At 40.2% G+C, this 18,678-nt stretch overlaps 1 protein-coding gene and 1 pseudogene across 3 annotated transcripts in view; one reads left to right on the plus strand and one right to left on the minus strand.

Moving 5' to 3' along the window:
* Camk4 (calcium/calmodulin dependent protein kinase IV) overlaps positions 1-18,678 on the minus strand; it is a 219,403-nt gene that overhangs the window by 143,429 nt on the left and 57,296 nt on the right. The window lies entirely within an intron of this gene.
* LOC129690236 (U6 spliceosomal RNA) lies at positions 11,792-11,892 on the plus strand (annotated as a pseudogene).

Raw genomic sequence — 18,678 nt, forward strand, 5'->3', positions numbered from 1 at the left:
TTTCTTTCTCCCTGTAACTGCTATTCAAACTGTGGCTTCTTTTGTCCCACGTCAATATCACAGGTAGAGAGAATCACGGGGGCTACACAAACTGAACTTAGCAACAAATCATGGAGCCACATTTTCTATGAACTATTGGGGACAGGGTGGGGGAGAGGATCTGACTTGGTTCCCATTTACACAATCAATCGCCCTCCTGTTCTCTCTTGAAACAACCGATACCCACTGCCACCCTCCTGCCTCTGACACAGACATCCATACACACAGCCAATTTGTTTAGTACACTTTCATATGAAGGTTGGTTTTTACAGCTCCTTTCTGCCCTGCCATCCCAATAGCAGATGGGCACACTCTGGATCTGTGTTTCTTTTCTTCTGCAATCTCCTTCTCCCATTGCCTCTCCTTGTCTGCAGACACTTTTTATGCTCACTGTGGGATTCATCTTCCCATTTCCATTCTTTTTTTCTTAGTTTATTTACTTTACATCTCAAGGGTGCCCACTCCTCCCAGTCCCCTCCACTCCCTCTCCTTTCCCCTTCCCCTTCTTCCCCCATATTGACCCCAGCACATCAAATCACATCAGGACTGAGCATATCTTCATCCCTGGAGGCCAGGTAAGCTAGCACTGCCAAGGGGAGGTGATCCAAAAGCAGGCAACAGAGTCCATGTTAGAAACACCTCACCCCTCCTCTCGCCAGGTACCCCATATGAAGACCAGTTTGCTCATCATCCACGTATGTGCAGAGAGCCCTAGGTCCAGATCATGCATGTTCCCTAGTTGATGTCTCAGTCCCTGAAAGCCCCCATGGGACTGGGTTAGTTGACTCTGTTGGTCTTCTTGTGAGGCTCCTGTAACCCAGACCTAGAAGGACACACATGGGATGTACTCACTTATAAGTGCATATTAGACCTATAATACAGGATAATTATACAACAGTCCACAAACCCAAAGAAGCTAAGTAACAAGGAGGACCCAAGGGAAGGTGCCAGAATGTCACTCAGAAGAGGAAACAGAATGGACAGCAGAAGTGGATAAAGAGATGGAACTGGGCAGGAGATGGAATGGGGAGGGAAATTAGAATGGAGATCAGATGTGGGGAGAACAGGATTTGGAGGTGAGAAGTCTGGGAACAAGAAGGGAAACTGGGAAGAGACATCTCTTGGTCAAGATGGAGGCCTGTGACAGGTGGGCACCTGGGAGGATGTGGGCATGACTCTAGCTGAGACTCCTAATAGGGGGACATGAAGACTGAGGTGACCACCTCCTAGGACTAGTGGAAGGAGGGGAACAACCTACTGACAAAACCTGAGATCCAAAAAATACCATTTCTACAAGAAGTGCAGGGATAAACAAGGGAACAAAGATCGAAGGAAAGTCCAAACAATAATTAGCCCAACCTGAGACCCACCCCATAGCAGAGACCCAGCCCCTCTCACTAATGATGATACTCTGCTATGCTTGCAGGCAAGAGCCTAACTTGACTGAAGTGTGGGAGGCTCCAGCAAGCAGTGGATCAAGACAGATACTGGGACTTGCAGCCAAGCATGGTGCGGAACTCTGGGGGTCCTGTGGAAGTATAGGGAGAAAGATGGAAGGACCTGGAGGGTAAGGAACCTCACAAGAAGACCAATAGAGGCAAATAACCAATTTTATTTCTTGCTTCATCCTTTGGATTGCTCTTTAGTCTCATTTTCCTATCTATAGCCTTGGGTTTATCTTGACAATCATTTGGGTGCTGTTTAAACTGTTAATCAAAACTCAGGTAAAGCTGACTCCTTTATAGAGCAACCTTTGGATGTTCCCAGTCGGCGTCTGGGGTACTCTACCTGCTTGACCAAAATCTGTGTATAGGGAAAAGTCAGCACAGATCCAGAAAGTGAGGCCATTTAGTTCTCTTTCTGGATAGAGCCTGAGCAAAACTGAGTTGCCTAGCTACTAGATTCTGCAAAGGGGATCACTCAGAGTAATCTAAATTAAAAAAAAAATACCATTCTACTTCAACAAAACTTGTTTTATTTCAAATTCATGATTTCATATGTGCCCAGATTTGATCATACAAGTTTGTGATGTCTATTTATTTACAAGAATGTTTTTTAAAATAAACAATAATGAAGTTAAAAAAAAATAAATGCCCACTGAAATGTGCACCATTGCCAAATAGTGAAACCTAAAACAAAATTCAACAGTAAGGTTTTAAGATGACTTCTGTACCACAGAAACTGCCGCAACGCCAATCCTAAAGCAAATCAGAAAGATGAAACCTCCAACTACTGCCACATACTTCAAAGCATACCCTAAAAACAGAGATGCTAAAATATTGTAAAGCCCATGTGACAAACTGTAATGAATAACACTGTTTTTTAAAGGAGCTAACAACCACAGATGAGAAGCCTCAGCTTCAATTCAATGGCCTCCTACCACCAGGAAGGAGTACTCCCAATTTATAAGTGATCATCCCAATAGGATGCTGTGTGCTAAGAGCGACATCCAGATGTCAGTGTTGGCACCGTGTTATACTTCAAAAGTCCGCTTACCAAAATCCCGTGGCCAGTCCCTGGATGGGGGATATAAGGACCTTGATGTTAGTACAGAATTTAAAAGGACAACAAACGCTTAATAGACAAGATTATTGATATTTAAACAAATGCCATTCAATGAAGAGCATCCTTGCTAAACAAAATGTAACATTAACTCAAAAGTGGATTCAATGTAGCCAAATAGCCTTTTTCCCTCAAGCTCCAGCATGGCTTATTTCATGTGGGCTTGATTCAGTACATTGAGCTATTTTCTCACATTTTAGGTTGTCTTTGGAATGCGACACTCCTCTAGGAAATGTGAGAAAGCATAAGTAAGTTAAGTTGCCTACACAATCAAGAACTGAAGATTAATTGCATGGTGGCCAAACAGGCGTTACTATTTTTGGAAAAGAGAAAGAACAACACCATACTGTTTCCGGTTGGGTTCGAAAGTTTCTGAATTTAATCTTAAGCGCTGCTAGAATTCTACAATGGTATTTTAACAGGACTAAATTCTAACAATTTGGGTTCTAGTTTGTATTTTAACATGTATGAAGCTCTTCATATTAAGGCCAGAGAAGGCTTCCCAGTGAGAGGAAAAGTGTCCCAAAAGCAGGGGAAAAAAAATCAAGAGACAGCCTCTCCTCTACTCCCACTGTTAGGAGTCCCATAGGAAGACCAAGCTACACAACCATAACACATCCACAGAGGGCCCAGGTCAGACCCATGCAGGCTCCCTGGTTGTCGGTTCAATCTCTGTGAGCACCTGTGAGGCTTGCTTAGTTGTTTCCGTTGGTCAAGAAAGACTATTTTAAATTCTTGGTTAGGAAACCCTAAAGAAAGCTGTCTATAATCAAATGGAAACTCTCTTGTCAGTTCTTCTGAGGAACGGAATGTCACAGCGATTATGATGGAATTGTCCTCCTTGGGTTTCTATATTTCCAAATACTTCCTGAAGGCAAGTCTGGCTTCTCCAGGAGGAAGCGGATGTCTAGCTGCCAGATGCTCCTCTCCCCCACACAGCCAATAAACACACTGCTATTTGGCAAACTCCAGGGATGGAGGTGGGTGCTGACACAAGGCCAAGGTGCTGTCAGTCTCCAAAGGGAGAGCTGTTCTTTGATTTATGAATTTTTCTTTTCAGCAAGTGAGTTTTCTAAAAGAATATATCAATTGCATGTTCCCAAGTAAAAGGAGCTATGCAGACCCACTACCATCTACCACTGCTGTGATATTAACAAAAACAAAAAAAAGAAAAAAAATACCTCATCCTTCTTTGAAGAAAATCACTACAACTGACTACATGATAATCGAAGACTCATTACAGATTCAGAACTCAAAAGATAATTCATAAAAATTCTAATTTAAACCGTGTGCTTCATGCCTATTTTCAAAAATACTAGAGCAAAAAAGGCCTCCTAGAAGACCGTTGGCTCAAATGCCCATGCTCGTCTCTTGTGGTCCCCTAGCAACCTGAGCAAGGCTGGAAGAGGAAGGAGCCAGGTGTTTGGATGATCTGGGAAGCCACAGGTCCCTCCAGCAGAAAGCCCCCGAGATACACTACAGAGCAAATAGAGGCCACGCCCATTCCCATACGTCTCCAGAAGCCATAATTCCATGAAAGCTGTACCTGAAGCTATATTATACTCACTGCAGGAAACATTTATGGTCCCACCCGAGTTGGTCTTGGTCTGCACGCTGTCGTAATTATGGTTTTCACTGACACCAGGTTGGGAGCTGAACAACAGACAAAGTTCTTCAGGACCATTTCAGGTCTGGAGTTCTTGAATTTAACGTGAAGCAAAATCCCCATTTCCTTTGACCTGACAGAAACAGACTACTGATGTCACCATTTTTAGATCAGGAAGTGAGCGCGGGGGTGCATGTAAATGAGAGCTTTTTCAGTACGGAAGGACTCACGTAGGCCACTTCATATCTTAAAAAGACGACTGTTGTTTCCTATATCATTTCATTGTCACGTAGTTCTGCTCACTCGTACGTCTTCTGATTTCCATCTCTACTTTAAAATTCCATAGGAGGAGGAAAGAGGAAGTCAGTTTTGGAGGATGATCATGAAGAGTTAAAGTGGAAGGCCGGAGTAACTGTGAACCCACTATAAGCCACAGTAGCTCACAGGGGTTTTAAATTTGGAATTTAAATACTTAAGACATTGAAAGTTGCAATTTAAAAAAAAAAAAAAATCTGCCTCGACATTTTATTTACAGTTTACGTCTCTGTCCAGATACCAGACATTAAGCAGTCAGATCTTTAAACTTTCATATTCAAAATACGAAGTATAAGTCTCATGCATTCTTCATAATTTAGAACCCACCGCAGCATCTCAATAAGAATTTAAGGTAGAGACACCTTGATGTTTTATAGTCTTAAGATGAATGCACCCTGACGTTAGAGCACAACCCTAGTTAGAGGACAAAGCAGGGCACCGGTGGGCTTTGCTCTAGGGCTTTACCATCACTGTAAAAGCAGGTGGATGACCACAGTCCAGCAGGGTGTGCCATTAAAATTAAAAAAAAATTAAAGATATTTTTAAGTGATGGTTTTTGTTTTATCTTGTTATACTTTATCGTTATGTTTTGTTGTATCTTTTAGAAGACTGCTCTTTTCTGATGAGAGACAGGAAGGGGGCGGATCCAGTTAGGAACAAGGATAGGGAGGAACTGGTGGGGGTGGAGGGAAGAGAAAAGGTGAGCAAGACATACTGTATGAGAGAAGAATCTATTTTCAATAAAGCAAATTTAAAAATGGGAGGCGCTGTATGTCTCCGCAGAAGGTTAAAAAAAACAAACAGATTTCAAAATTTTTATGAATTAAACTCACACTTTTTGAGGCCGAAGCACAGACTTTGCAATTCTATACCGTACTTAAAAATGAGTGCATGAGTGTGTGTGTGTGTGTCTGTGTCTGTGACTGTGTGTGTGATGTGTGTGTATGTCTGTATCTCTGACTGTGTGTGTGTATCTGTGACTGTGTGTCTGTGTTGTCTGTGTGTGTGTCTATGTTTCTGTGTCTGTGTGTGTCTGTGACTGTGTGTGTCTGTGGGTCTGTATCTATGACTGTGTGGTGTCTGTGGGTCTGTATTTATGACTGTGTGTGTGTCTGTGTTTCTGTGTGTGTGTGTGTGTACATATGTAGAGGTGCTGGGTATAGATCCAGAAAAAAATTGCTGGTAAGTGCTTTATTAATTTGCTGGTAAGTGCTTTATTACTGAGCTAAATCTTCATCCCAAGGAGAAAAGTTTTGGGTGTGTTTGTGTGCGTGCATGTATGTGTGTGTGTGTGTTCAGTTTGGTTTCCTTTTCTCCACAGTGCTGGGGATTGAACTTGGAGCTTCATGTATGCCGGGCAAGTGCAGCTTGCCCTTCCACTCAGTTGCATCCTGCTCTGATGTATAACTTTAAACAAGGTGTGCTTTTACTACATTTCCTAGTGTTCTCTCTTCCTCTCTCTCTCTCTCTCTCACTCACTCAGGACCACTTATGTAACAGTATTTTATTTGTTAATAATCTATGGCTTTGGTTCAGTTTGAAAGCAAAACTTTACTGAAGATCAGGAATTCATCATGACAGTAATGTAGATGTTACTGAAGGCCAACGTGCTTCAGATTCACTATAACATTTGAGAGTGACATCGTGGACGTAACTGTGAGGAACCAGCGTCCTTGGTGCCACTGTGAGATGGATGAAGTGTGCTGACCCAGTGACAGCAATGACCAAGGTTGAGCAAGTACAGTTTGGTAGAAACAAAATCCACGGCAAATACATGTCTCTGAATTTCCCTGCGGACTACAGATTTTAGTGTAGTGTGCTAAAAATAAATAAATAAAATAAAATGCATGACCGTTGTTGCTTTCTTGTTTCCTGTGTGAAGCACAAACAGTAATGTATTTTTTGTAATAGTTAATACTATCTTTACAAAATATCATGTTTTTTAACAGAGACAAATAAAAAATATAACCAACAGGAGAGAAGAGAAAGACATTCTGAGAAAGCAAAGTTTTACATATAATTTAAAACTATCTGCTAATTGTTGTCTTAAAAGAGACTTCAGAAAATACAGAGAACTTAGGAGTGGTAGAGAGACGACCTGAGTAAAAACTGCCCCTGCTTTGTTAATATTAAGTAAAGTCAACGCAGTATGTCCACGAATACCAGGAAAGAACCAAGATTTTTAAGAGGGTGAATCAGTGGGTATTTCTCTTCTGATTGATGTTCTTTCACTTTAATATAATACTCATTGTATTTCTTCCCATCACAAATGTCAAGAGTGCCTATTAAATACTTGGGAGATTAGTAGGAACAAAGGGACAGATCAAGTCGGAAGCTACACTGCTCAGTCAGAGTTTACAACCTGCCATCGTTTTCTGAACAAATAATGAACATACCTTCCCTTCAGTAATCAAATCTAATGTGGCTCTCTATCTCTGACATAAATACGAGTGCTTCTTTAGAGGTTTTTTTTTTTTTTATTTCACATATAATCGTTAATGTTATTTGTACCTAAACAACGGGAACATGCTTTTTGAGATTCTTTCCTTAGAATTTACTGAAGGACCATAAGGAGCCAAGTGACATTTTCCTAATTTAAGTGACATTTGGGCTATTTACACCCACATTTCATGAGAGAGTTCAAATCTGCATATGCACTTCTTATATTTTTATGAGTTTGCTTTTACATAAATCTCAGAGATAATGATTTTAGCTTCCAGGGGTGCTGGAGTTGGGGCACCATTCAAAGGAACTACTGTCTGATATATGTGGACACGGGAGGAGCAGGAAAGCGGGGTGACCCACACTGTCTTCCTTCTGACAGACCACAAGCTTCTTTGTTGATAGCAGATCACAAGGCCCCACCCAGTCAGGACCCACATATATGCAGCCTGGGGGTGTGGGATAGTTAACAACCTGCAGACAGACCAATAGCAGGCTGGAGCCGACGGGGATTTCCCTGTGGTCCTTCAGTGAGGTTATGAGAAGCTGGTCACTGTTCTTCTAGAATGATTCTCTGACTCTGAGCAGTCTGTTAAGCCTAGTGGCAACCTACTCAGTATCTTTTAGCCAGGGTCCATCCTGCTCTGCTCTCTTTTTTCAGGAGTTTTTAGTCCCTTATGAAGCAGTAGAATATGAGACATATGAGTCCTCTTGCCCATGTTCTGCTCTGATGACAAAAAGTAAAGAAAGGTTGTACCTAGGAGATGGATATATATACATGTGAAAAATATATATATATATACACTTTCACAATCCAACACACAAAAAAAGCTACAAGAGGAAAATAGTCAAAGGTCTGGAATACACATCATAAAAAGAAGAATCTAAATAGATAAAACACATATGGAGTGGTATTCAACTGTTGGTAACCAGAAAATTTTAAGTGTCTATATGTAAGTGAGAACATCAGGGTAATCTTGAAAGCACTGTGACTTGGGACTGTGGGATATAGCCCAGCAGTGATCCACTTAACCCAGCTACTCAAAGTTCTAGGCTCAGACTCCAAATAAATGAAAATGACCCTTTGTTTGAACTGCTGGGGACAGCTCAGTGAGTAAAGTCCCTGTTGCATAAGTTCAAGTCCCCAGCATGTACATAAACAGTTGGATGTCTCTGTAACCCCAGGATTGAGGGGTCAGGGATAGATGGATCTAGGGAGCTGGCTGGCCACACAGTTCAAACGAAACAAGTTCCAGCTTCAGTAAGAAATACTAAGAGGGTAACACAGAGGAAGGAATAAAAAAGGCATCCCAGTGTAAGCTTCTGCCTTCAACACCACCTCCTCCCACAGTCACAAAAATAAAATGACTTAACGAACAATTACACAGAACAATGAAGACTCTCATATGCTGTCGGGGGAGGGGTATAAATTTAAAAGAAAAAAAAAACACGTTATCTAATAAGGTTAAAATATGTATCCCTTCTGAAGATCAATCTTACTTTCATGAGAAACTTTTGCACATACACTCCTAGTTACAAAACAAGATGTTTAGAATATCATTATTTGAAACTTGGAAACAATCCGGGGTTGATGGATGCACCTATAATCCCAGCACTCAGGAGGCCCTAGGAGGTAGGACCTTCAGTTTTAGGCTGTTCTGAGCTACATAGTAAGACACTGAAAAACATCAAAACCTTAAATTTAACAATAACGAAAGGAAGCCCAAGTATAAACAAAACAAAATCTGACAACCTACTGTCCATCAGCAAAGTGAATGATGAATCAGTGTATACTTTTATAAGATGATACTATCGTAATAAAAACAAACAGCCACAAAAGAGCCTCCTAAAGCAAATAAATCTTAAAAACTTAATTTGAGAGAAAGAAACAGACCAAAATATTATACACTGTATAATTTAATTTATATGAAATTCAAAACAGGCAGAACCAAACTACGTTACTTAAGACTGTATGCTCAGCAAAAACATGAAGCAAAGCATATCATGGAAGTTGATTATCATAAAACGAAAGGCATTTGATTAGGAAAGGGCCTGCCAGAGCCTCTGGGCACTCCTCATTTCCTATTTCTCCTTCTGGCTGGTGGTTTTGCTTACAGAATTTCACTGAAGCATCAGACTATATTTTACATAATTTTCTATACCTGTAAATCTCTTATAATAAAAAATAAATAAATTTTTTTCATTGCTTTGTCTATAGGAGATGGCCACATTTTGATTAACGATTGTGCCATTGAACGTGAAGCTAATCGTTCCTTCTATAGCTTTAAAAGACAACAGAATGAAAAACCAAGCGCAGATGTGTCCACATTTTTGGCCAAAGTCAAAGCAATATAACTGTCACTTTCATAAGTGTGAAGCGTAAATTTTTCCCCACCTCTAAAAGTTCCTTCTGTTAACAATGGCATGTAAACATTCAAAAGCAAGTACCTACAATCTAAAGCATTCAGTGCCTCATAAAAAAGCACAGCATGGAAGTTGTTTTTTCGTGAAACATTAAGCACGACTCTGTTGTTGCCGTTCTTGCTGGTGTCTTCTCAACACTGCTCCAAACGCCTCATTCAATATCACCTCATCGTAACTGGTTCTAGCTAGCCAGCCCGTCTCTTTCCATGGAGCATTCAAAGTACTCAACCTTTTCCCTACTGGCCCGTTTACACATCTCAGAGGAAAGACATGAAGTGCAGAACCTTTTGCTCTTCATGGAACGCAGGTACCTGACAGTGAGAAAAATCTAAAAATATAAAGGTTCTGTGAGTCCACTCTCACAAAAAGATTCATGTGTCAACATCAATTAGCGATCTTTTGAACAAGGAAATCATAATACTGAATTAGCTGTGATTCTCCAAATATCCCTGAATAAATGGTTTCACAAAGTATGTGATGGGCAAAGAAAAAGAAAAGGAGGAAAAGGGGAAGCTTAAAGAAGAACCGGTGAAGGAAAAAAGGCAGAAAGGGAGAAAAAGGGAAATTATCTACACACACACACACACACACACACACACACACACCACACAGAGCTAGGCTAACAGCACAGTGGGCGGCACCGGTATTCACAGGAGACTCAATTTTGCCAATACTTTTAAGTGTGTTTATAGAAAAAAAATTAGGAAAGCTAATAGGTGTCATCTTGCTAATAGCATATGATACATTATGCTGTTGAGCAATTAAGTTGCTAAAATACCACAGCATTCTGATTCCCATTAAATAATACTGAGAGCTTCTGAATCACCTTAGCATACCAGAAACTGAAAAGTATAAATTGAGCAATATACTTCTAATGCATACAGAGTCCTGGATAGCCTTGGAGAGATGGTGTCTGTGTGCACACGTATGTGTGTGTGCCCACGAGTGTGTCTGTGTGCACGCGTGTGTCTGTGTGCACGCGTGTGTGTGTGTGTGTGTATGTCTACATTCATTTCATCTCCCTAATCAAATATAAACTATTTGGTGGCATATGTCTTTGTATGCCTTCTGCAATATATAGTGGGGTTTTTTTCCTTTTGTTGTACTATGATCAGTTAAAAAATTTTTTTTGCTTGTTTCTATTCCATGAAGTAGGCTTCATTTTTGTGTTCCATCCCAAAAGACAGCATGTGACACAATTTTTATTTCAGTGGCCAACATTCCTTATCTGACATGTAGGGAATGTTACCAAAAATATCAGAAATCACTAATATTTGCAGACTGTATCACATAAAACATAATAATAGTTTCTACTGATGATAATAATTAGGTTCTATGTATGTTCTATGTATGTGTGAGAAAGTTTCTCACATTTTGGCAGGGCAGTGACACAAAAATCTGACTGCATACTCATTAATAATAATAAAAAAATCCTAGGAAAACACAAGTAGGCTAAACTTGCAAATTAAGGACAATCACCTCAGGGAAAAGAAGGGACAGTGCCTCGGGATGCTTTTTGACTCACTGCTAGCCATTAAACCACCACAGCTGTCCTCACAGGGAAGGGCTAGGGTGTTCGGCCAGAAAGGAATTGTGAGGAGCACTTCACTCACATCTGGACAGAGCTTGTGCCTGTGCCTTGCTCAAAGCATGCACTGGGCCCTCAGGTTAAGAAGCCAAAGTTGACATGACAAGTCAGGCACAGGAAAGACGATGAGCAGGAGCGATGATGGAAAAAACGGCAGAGCTCTAGTTTCTTACTGGTTCATTATCACAATCCTCATATTACTGCCTTTCCAATAACAGGCTGCCCATAAAAATGTGTTTTTATTTAGTATGTTGACTGGTATGTATTTGATTAAGTGCGCTTTTATGTATGTGACAGATGTGACAAAGTCAGAACAGAAAGGACTTGTTGGCAGCAGTCAGTGTGTAATTCCAGTGTGATGGAATTTAGGTGAGATACAAAGCATGCAGTTTAAATAGCTCATTACGAAAATTCCATGTTTAAAGTAGGGGAGTCTCTTATTTTCACTTAATAGCTGCCATGTTATTATTGATTTGTTTTAAATACACATTAAAATTTATTCATGTGTAAGACAGTACACCTGCTTACACATTCTTATTGTAAATATGACATGATTCACATGTAAAGACTTCTCTTGTGAAATGAGATAAAAAAGGAAACAATTTAAATACAAAGATAGAAGTCAATTATTATAATGTTATTTTATCAAATAAAATGAATTAAAGAACTGTATCTCATCAGTTTCAAGATATCTTCCATTTTGATCTACATGAACTACACAAAGTGGGCTGTTTTTTCACAATGAATACAATCATATAGTTGATGTTTCCTAGGCAACAGACATGACCTCGGTACCATTAAGAATGCCACAGATGTACTGCTTCTGCAGCCGTGTATTGAAGTTGGTACAATGCAGAGATTATCACAGCCCCTGCACATAGATGACACACAAGTCCTTAGAGCATTCCATTTTTTAAATGCCACAGATTTGCCATGTAGCATAGCTCACATCTGTAATCCCAGTACTCAAGATGCTGAGGCAGGAGGATTGCCGTGAGCTCAATGGCCACCTTTGCTAGATAGGAAGTTGCAAGCCAGAGCAATAGCCTGCCTCAAAAGAGACAACTGCAACAAAGTAGCTGTCGCTCCCGGTGGAACACTCAGACAACTCCAGCTTTGTAATGCTCTGTCCAGCACGTCGCAGGAGGACCATTGGAGGAGCAGGAACAAGCTGCAAAGGCAAACTGAAAACTGTCATCCACACTTCTGGGCCCATCAAGCAGGTGAGAGCAGGAACATGAATACAGCACATATAAGAGGCTTGGCAGACACTGCTGGAGCATCCTTTGAAGAATGCTCATTCATCAGTACCTTTGACAGCTCACAGGATGATACTCAAGATAAAAAAAAAAATAGGCATTAGCAATTCAATCAAGCAGTGATTCAGGCATAATTTAACTATGAATGTGAAGAGGTTTTTAGACATGTCTTCAGTAACTGTTCTTATGTTCTCCATCCTATATACAAAGAGCACTGTGATAACAATCTACATCTAAAACAAGTTCAAAGGAGCTCTTGTAAGAAAATTGTCAGTTAAATTAGCAATGTTTTTTTTTCTAGGTGAATGTGATAATACTGATGAATTAAACATGTTTGGAACCCAGGAAAACACAAGGATAGAGCTCAGAAAGCAAGCTGTTGAAGGAAAAGGTCATTACAAAAAATATATAGTAGGGTCTTATTCATAAAAGAATTAACTCAAATCCTTGGCATGTTGTTTTGCAGACATGCTTATGAGAACATCTAGATGTGTCAAATGAACTGAAGGATTTAACATAGTTACAGACATTAACTGGGCCAGTTAGAAGTAAGAGTATCAGAGCCTAGAATCATAGTTTACTATTTACATGCTTTTTACTCATACGTTTTAAGGCTGCTAGGTACGATGCTTTTATTTTTTCTTATTTTCCATAATGTGTGACTATATTTTCATAACTGACAAAGAAATAATAAATAAATAAATACATATCTAAGGCCAGATGCTTTTGCACAAGATGTTTGCTGTTGCCAAGAATTTTTAACTCCCTCTCTGAGCGTGTGCACGGGACTTCATAGTGACAATATATTTCACATCCAAACACTTGGAACATCTTCCTTTGTCTTAAGAAGAAAATAAAAACATTTATGTTCGTTTTGGGCAATCCTTAGTTAAAGCACAGATGCAGGGAAAAAAAGGTTATCAAATATGAAGAATCCTTATTTTAATGTCTCTCCTTTTGCTGTGTGAGAAGTTCGTACATGCGTACGACATTTTATTGATCGTGTCCGCCTCTCATTCTCTCTGCTTTTATTTCTTCCCTGTCTGTCCCCACCCTCCACTATACTCTACCAGCATCACGTTTGTTTTTTCACTCGGCATTGCCAGCCTATGTATGTATGGGTGTGGGACCATCTAATGGAGCCCCACATTCTCGGGGGCCACTTTCTAAGAAATAGAAATATAAAGACACTTCTATCTGTCCCAGTCTTCACTTGCCAATAGCTTCTCAGCTGGAGTCCATGACCACCTCCTCCTTCCATCTTGTCTGACCTGACTGTTGTTCAAGTCTCTTGCATGCTGTCACAAGGACATGAATTCATACCAGCCGCTGTCTTGTTTGCGTCCTGCAAACAGTTTCACCGTAGTCACGTGGCTCCATGACTCTTAAAACCTTTGAGCCCCCCTCTTCTGTTATGAGTCACCTAATTGTGAGTGTGAGGAGCCAATACCAGGATCTTCAGAAGAAAAATAAGTTCCTTAGCTAACGAATCCTCTCTCTAGTCCACCATATGCTCCTTAAAAAGTTGTTTGTTTGTTTGTTTGCTGTTTATTTCTTGATAACCCGCTGAGTCCAATTAGTGCTGACCATATATGTACCTGGGTATGGTCACCCACAAGGACATGGGCAACAGCTAGTGACCATGCCCCTCAAGAAGAGTGACTTTCTCTCCTGAAGCAACCATCAGTTGCTGGTTGGGGTCGGGTAATCCTTGGTTAGGGGTAGGGTATCAGGAGCCTCTACCCATTCTGTGTTAAATTTTTCTTTTAAAAAACATCCGGTTTTGTGTGTGGAAAAATTTAACTTCCATGAGTTCCCATGTAAGTAATAAACATGTTTTGAACCCTTATCAATTTATCTTCTCAGATGGAATGCTTAATTATACATCTCAGTCTTCTCATTTTCCAACACTGTTCTCTGGGCTTAGTGGCAGACTTAACTCCTTCCTTCTGAAACATTATTTTCATCTTCTTTCTATGGGAAGATAAATGAAGTGTGTGCTTTGCAATTCAGAAAGAAGGACTGTGTAGGATTAAATACAGGTTGGGGAAGAAGCATGAAGTTGCTCTGTTTTATTCTATGTGCTAGGTAAGCTGACACTGGAATATAGAGGCTGGCAAGATGGCTTGATGAATTAAAGAGGTCTGCAGTTAAGATTGAGCACCTTAGTTCAATCCCAGAGTTCACAGTGGAAGGAGAGCTCCTGCAATCCTTTGACCTCTACCTGTAATGGTATGTTCATGTTCACTCTCTTCCCTACATGCTCAGAAAATTAATACATGTGATTTTTCAAATGACTGGGATAGAGCAACAGTACTTTATTTTCTTTTAAGTTATAAAGACAAGAAGATAAGCTTTCACAGTGTCACTGGTGGGGACGAAACAACAACTGATCTCTGGAAACAGATCCTAGAACAAGACCACAGGACTGTCCAATATGTCACTCTTAGTAATGATTAGACTTCCAGGCACATGATCACGGAGCCTCCTTTTTGTGTCTTGACAACTCCCAGTGTCTCAGCTACAGAACAGTGACACAGAAAGCAAAGAAAGTTCTCCACCTCCGTTGCCAACATCAAGAACACAGCAAAGCACTGCTTCACCTTACTCGTCCCCCACCCCCGGATCACATATGACAGTACAGAAATAGCATGGCCAAGTCACACCCAAAACTTAGCAAGAGCAGCCTCCACAAATTTCCCAGGCCTCCCTGGGGCTGGTATCTTAGCAACCATCCAACCAATACCAATATTCAATTAATATTCTGAAGAAGTATATCCAAGCACTCTAAATCTCCACTCAGTGTTTTAATTAAAATTCTCAGAGGTCCACAGTGAGACTGCTTCCTCTCTAGCCTCCTTCCTCTAGAGTTCTGCTCACTGTCAATTTGTATACAGTCAATCACCATCTGTCTAAATAACCCACATCTCAGGGATTTACATGGCTGCACGTGTCTCTGCAAACCTCTCAGTTTCTAGATCTAGGTCACTCCGCCTTGAATTTTAACAGAACAGTTGGCTTTCCTATAGGAACAACTGTATTTAGACTTTGGGAGTGTTGGCTTTTCTTTACCAAGTGTTTGATCATCTGCAAATACTTTAATTTTAAGAGGGCAACACGTAGAGGGAAGAGGCATGGGTAGTGAAGGGAAAAGCTTTGAAGGTCACTTATAACCTGGTGAGTAAGTAGGTCATATAACTAGGAGGCTGCTTTAGAGTCTCAGATGTGGAGGATTTCAATGACTGCCTTTGTTTTCTCCCTTGGAAGGTATGCTTGCTTCTGCCCATTGCCTTCAGAAGGCTTTGTATCAGTACAACGATTTGCTAAAGATAGTTCCTAAGACAGATGTGTTCCCTACCATCTTATAAGTCACCATTTGCTGCTTTTCTATCTGAAGAATCATTTAAAAGCTTGATCCATTTCAACTGCCTGCTCCCACCCCTGACAGTGATGTCTGGGTGTTTCCCCTTTGTTCAGGGAACTGCCACTGCAGACACAAAAACACACATTTGGAGGGGGTGCATCCAGGTGTTCTTTATGAATACAACTCCTGTTTGCAAACTACACAAATAAAATCGACAAATTCATCTCAAGACTTCCTGAGCTCAATTCTGCACCCAGCTCTTCCTCTACAGCTCTCCATTTTGTAGTGACCACTGAATTCATCTGCCTCATGACAGTCAGGAGTAGTTCTATTTAATTCATTCAACTTATGCACGCCAAGATTGTCTAAATTAACTCTGAGTCTCTAAGCAGGCATGAAAGATTCAAGATTAAATAACATACAACTCCTGCTAATAAGGTACTAAAAATCCATTGGGAAATGCATGCAAAATACACATGCACACCTCATACGTGTAGACATATGAATCTGTGTGTAGATTCACTGCAACAGAGATAATACAGTATTCATACTTCAGGTATAAACATTGTCATGCATTTATTCTGAAAGATGAGTAGTTAATTAGTAACAGACATTGGGGTTTGCTAAAATAATTGCTTTTTTAACACCAAGTAGAGTAAGTTAGGCTTTGCAATTAATTTTTTTTATCTATCATAGAAAGGAAGAAAAAGACAATTTCCAGAGGGGGAAAAAATATTCCTCCTCTGCCTGTGGCACATCTGGACATGGTTTTTACATCCTTGACTATGTAGCATCTGGCATCATTATAAGTGGATTTGATGGTCCTGGGCCGGAGCTGATTGGCAGGAACCACTAAGATCTGCAGAAGTGGTCCTAGTGTTGCTATGGTGACAGAGCTCATCTTTCCAAGTGGCTCAGTCAGGGTTTCTCCTAATGAACTACAGCTCCTGGGCCTGGGACCCAGAGAGATCTTAACCCTACCTGGCTTCAGTCTTTTTTTTTCTCAGCAGCTTGTTGTTTGACCTTAAGTTCTTAGGTCAAGATTCAACCACTTCAAACTCTGACTGAATCTAGATCAGACAAAATAAATTTACAGTATAAACCAGATTTCATTCATATAAATGGCACAGGTCCTCCTATCTGAATGTGTTGCTTGTGCTTTGGAGTTTATACTAAGGCAGTTATTTGGGGTTGCTAACACTAGACCACTTTCAGAATTGTCCCCAAAATTTATGTTGCAGTACTAGACTGCCATTGAGTTGGTGTCAACTGATCTTACAGCATTTTCAGTCCTTTCAGAAACTCCTTTCACACAGAAGGAAACAATCATTTTATATAAGTAACTTGGAAATTTTTTTTCTGATCACGTAAGCCAGTGATTTTTTTTTCTCCACCTGTTTCTTTGAAAGAAAAGAACTGAACAGGGATTTTTCGATTTGTGCTTTGAATGAGGCCAAGATCCTTAGCAAACCTTGCTGAGTAATTAGCATTTATAAAATTCTTCTCCTCGAGATGCACTCTAATAAACTCAATTGCTAAATAAAAGTTTGTAATTTCATCTGTGCGCAGATTTTTCTCTTAGTGCTCACGAACTGCATACATCTCCATACACATATATTAAATATGCTGTGAGATATGTGTATATATACACACACATATATGCGTATAAATCAGTGTTACAAACACACATTCCTTTGAGCTTTTTCAGTCTTTCATATTTAGAAAGGTATTTCCCCAGCTTACTCTGAATTGTTAAGCTTCACCATAAAAAATATTTAGATTGTTTTTTTATTTCGTATTGAAACTCATTATTGTGTGAACTATAAAATGCGACCATGATATGGATTCCCGTGTTCACTTGAAAGGAAAGGCAGGTATGCAAAGCTGCCCAGTGGTCTGTAGTGACTCTTCCGTGTTTTCCCATGAACAGTCACAAACCGCAAGAATCATTTCTCCAGAAAAGAAAACCTCTCTCCTTCAAAACATTAAACTCTTAATAGCAATAAGGCATGTTGAAGACTACCTTAAAATATTGTTATAGTTGCTGCAATATAAACTAACAAAATAACTTAATTCTTTAAGTTCTGAACAGGAAAATTTAACATACTTTAGCTTCCCTTTTCCCATGTTACAACACATACTAAAATGATAAAATAATCATTAACCATGTCTGAGAAATAACCAAGCATCGCACCTGCTAATACTTTATTTCAACCTTTCCAGGATCACAACTTTTATATTTGTACACAAATTTTGCTTTCAGCTGAGATGATGCCCTTACTGCTAAGAAACAGTGTACAAATATTTTGTCCTTTAAGCATCAGTGATGATGTGGAAGGTACGGAATTGCCCAGGCAGTATAGGAACCAGAGTCGCAGCACACCAAAAGCCGTGACACATAAACATAGAGGGGAAACGGGACTGATCTCATGAGCAGCTATTAAAACTCCTGCTCTGTTATTACAATATCTAGAAGAGCTGCAGGGCACTCTTTCAGAACTGTGTCGATGGTGTTCCTCTGTCAGGAAAACTTTCGTAAGAAACTCCCACGGGAGCTAAAGATAATATGCCTACAAGTCTGCTGAAATGGCGACTAGCAATTGGCTGGGTTTCGTGTCACTTGTAATCCCAGGAAATCTGTGGTGGGTCTCTCAGTGATGGATGATGACCCTAATGCTTGATGACACACCATAACTACATGCCAGCGTTTGGTTCGGCGGATGGCTTTTCAGCCAACTGCTACAATATCAAACCAAGGACATACTCTGCTTTTTGCGGGATTCCACCCTGAGTGGTTGCATGCCTGTGGCCTCAGAAACCACAGTCAGCATCACTAGACTTCAGATGCCACTACCATTCGGGGAATGTCAGGTCTTTGGTCTGTAAAATCTAGTTTCCCAAAATGTATCTGCCCTGTGCCAATATCTTACTGAAAATTAAGTAAATGTAACTTTTCCAATAGCACATCATGGATGCAATGGAGAATGGAGAATGGAATTCAGTCAGGTGGAGTGTTTCATTTAAAATGATGGATTTAAACCTTCAAATTGCTCTCTGCGGAAGAGTGATCCTAAATCAC

Source organism: Psammomys obesus, unplaced genomic scaffold (assembly GCF_907164565.1).
Source record: "Psammomys obesus unplaced genomic scaffold, mPsaObe1.curated_primary_1811, whole genome shotgun sequence".
NCBI classification, from domain to species: Eukaryota; Metazoa; Chordata; class Mammalia; order Rodentia; family Muridae; genus Psammomys; species Psammomys obesus.